Source organism: Manis javanica, chromosome 17, assembly GCF_040802235.1.
Source record: "Manis javanica isolate MJ-LG chromosome 17, MJ_LKY, whole genome shotgun sequence".
NCBI lineage: Eukaryota > Metazoa > Chordata > Mammalia > Pholidota > Manidae > Manis > Manis javanica.
Genome location: NC_133172.1, coordinates 37000745 through 37004052, shown reverse-complemented (window position 1 = coordinate 37004052; position 3308 = coordinate 37000745).

The window sequence follows — 3308 nt, the reverse complement described above, 5'->3', positions numbered from 1 at the left end:
GTCAGTATTGTGTCTTAAGCAGGAAATAAATGCACCCTCCTCAGAGAGAGAATGGTGAACAGGGAGGGCACCTTGGCAGGAAGTTGCCTCTGGTGGTGATGGTTCGGTCCATGGGGCTGCTGGGGGGGACTCTGCCTCAGCTCCATGGCTCTGGACCCCAACAACTTCCAGCAGCAGGATGTGGGGTGGCCAGTGCACGGTGACCCTGTGGCACTTGGTATGGCCCTTCCTGAGTCTCTGTAGGCCTACAATTCTTTCTTAAACATCTGTGGCATCTTTCTGGGTCCTCCCTGAAGCCATCTCTGCCAACAGCTCTTCTGAGCCCCTTCTGCAGCCTGGAGCACTTCAGCAGCCATCACCTTGATGTGAGTCCCCAAGGTGCCACCCCGAAACTGCCTTTGTCAGAATCCCAGGGGTGATGTCTGGCTTCAGTTGGGATGTACTAGCTCTAAGGAGTGTCGCCTCTACCCTAGCAACAAGAAAAAGCAGGATTGTCCTCAAAATCATGACTTGAACGCCCTGAAGAGCTGAGGTTGCAAGGTGAATAATTAGCCTGGAATCTCATGGAAGATTGGCATTCAGTGGGAAGATGGGGTGTGAATGCTGGCTTACCCTCTGCCTACAGGCAGAAGATGGGGTCACCACCCATGGGAATAGAATCACCCAGAACATTCTAATCAAGTGCTATAGGGCAAGAGCATAAAATCCACGGGCCTCCATTAGGGGCTCATGAGAGAGACTGGGAGCAGGTGGAAAGCCTGGCTCAGGGGGTGCAGGCCTGAAGTCCTGCTCAGAGGCTTCTCCCTTAAGGAACAAAATCCCTAAGCCACTGGGGAAAGGGCAGCAAGCCCACCTCCCTCAGGGCCCTGGGGAAGACCCACAGACTGAGGGAAAAATTTAAAAACCCTCTTCTCCTGGGAGAGAGACAGGAACTGTTCTGGGTCCTGCTGTTCACTGCTGGGGACAGGCAGGGTCACTGAGGAAGCCCCCAACCTCCATGACAAAGAGACACAGGGCCTGCCTCAGTGTGAGGCTAGACCTCATCTTCTGACTCAATTAACTCAGCCCCCCAACACACACACACACACACACACACACACACACACACACACACAATCCAGCAGAAGAGATGTTTCCTATTGCCAGTCATCAACACCATTTCCCATTTCCTTCAGTTTCTGCTCTTCTGCACCTGCTGCAGAGGGACACTGGGGATCCCTCATCCCAAACTGCAGACACACAGAAAGCAAGAAGACGTGAGTCTTCATGCAGATGCACCGAATACCAGAGTCACGGAGGTCCCGCATGATGGCTCGGGTTTGGTCCTTGCAGAGTGGACCCCGGGACAAGGATCGAGTGCGGTGGTGTATCTGGGAGGTGATCTCAGGAAGCACAAGGAGAAGAGAGGAGAGGAGGGATGAGGAAGGGAAAGCAGCGATGCAGGGTGTGTTGTAAGCAGGGGTCCTCAGTGGACAACTTGGGTTCAGTCCCAATGGGGACGAAGAGAAGGTGGCATGAAACAGCCTCAGAAGGTGCCCCCCAAGAGGAGCCAGGAAGTTGAGAATTTTACTCTCATTCATGCAGGGCTTCTCTTCTCAGCAAGCCGCCTGCCTGCAGAGGGGAGCCACCTGTGCTTGGGAGCAGAGCGCAGGGAGCAGCTATGAGCAGGGCATCAGTCTACATACGGATCAAGGGAGGCTCAGAGAGGGGAAGGAACAGGCCTGCAGTTACCCAGAAGTCACTGACACAGCACGGGTGCGTGGAGACCTCCTTGCCTCTAAGCCAGGGGGCTTTCAGCAACGCTGCCTGGCCACCCGCAGGTTGGCACCCTCCCTCAGGAATGGCACTTGGTCTCTTGGCCACGCTCTCTATCGCCTGTCCCTCTGTGTCTGCCTGCAGCTGTGTCGCCTCCACACAGCTCCAGGGACAAGACTGACTCCATCAAACACACTCCCCGCGTTCCGGGCAGCTGTGAGAGGCCTGGAGCTTTGAAAATGCCATCAATGGAATTCCCTTGAAAAATCATGACTACATGTTGTGGGGGAATGGTGACGTGAGCTGGAGCCACATGTAGACAAAGTGAGGACCTAAAATGGACACAGGCCAAGCAGCGAAAGAAACACTGGAGACAAGAAAAGGCAGGAGGATTAGGAGAGTGAAAGCAGACCTCTCTGGGTCTGCTCGCCCAGCTCCCCAGGGTACTCTGTCCTTTCTTTACGACCCTAAATCTCCAAATAAACTCTTAATGTGCAACGGCGAAGGAAAAAAAAAAAAAAGTGAGAGCCTGCAGAGGCTGAAAGAAATCCAGTAGATGAGAGGCTCCCTACCCTGGCTACCTGTTAAAATCACCTGAGCAGCTTTTTCAAAAATGCTACGATCCCTCTGGCCTGGGGAGGGGCCTGGGCATCCGGATTTTTTTAAAGCTCCCCTTGTTTAGTCGGTTTGCAGCCAGGGTTGAGAACCACCTACGGTCTGTGAGCTCCTGAGAGCAGAGGGTCTTTCTACAGGGCTTTGTATCTGCAGGGCCCTGGGCTGAGTCTGTGCTGAACGTGTGCATGCATGGATGGGTGGCTGAAAGATGAGCGACTGAGTAATGGAGTGGTTCTGCAGGTCCCTGGGAATTGCAAAAAATGTAGGCCCACTCCGGATTCCGTCAGTGATTGGGGGGGCTTGTGGTAAGACTGCAAGAAACAAGAAGGAGAGCAGTGAGTCTACCAGGCCTTGAGCAGACGGATTCTGTCTGGTAATGAACGTGAGGAAGCTATAGCGATGGAGGTGTTTGGCCACTTCCCCTGCACCAGTGCCTTTATACAACGAGTTATAAGAAACATTGTCAGGTGACAAATATATGTGTCCCAGGCATATCTGGTCTTCATCCACAGTCCCAAAGACACTTCAGAGCCTTAAAGGTGGTGGGTGTCTTGTCATGTTAATGAGACGTTTGGACCCCCACCCAAGGGTGGGGTGTAGAGCTGAATCAGCCGCTGGCTAGCCAGTTGTCAATCATGACTATGCAGTGAAGGCCCCCAAAAAACCCACGAAAGGAGGATATCTCCTGTTTGCATCCTGCTTCTGTGGTGGAGAGAGCTTCCACGCTTTGGGAACAAGAAAGCTTCCATGTGAGGTTCTACGTGCCACCGAGCCAGGCCCCAAGCTCCATGAGGATAGAAGCTCCTTTATCTGGGGCCTTGCTCTCTGTCTCTCTTTATCTGCCTGTTAACATGCATCCTTTGCAGTATCCTTTATTAAACTGGTAAACGTTAAGTGTTTTCCTGAGCTTTGTGAGCTGCTCTATCACGTTAATTGCC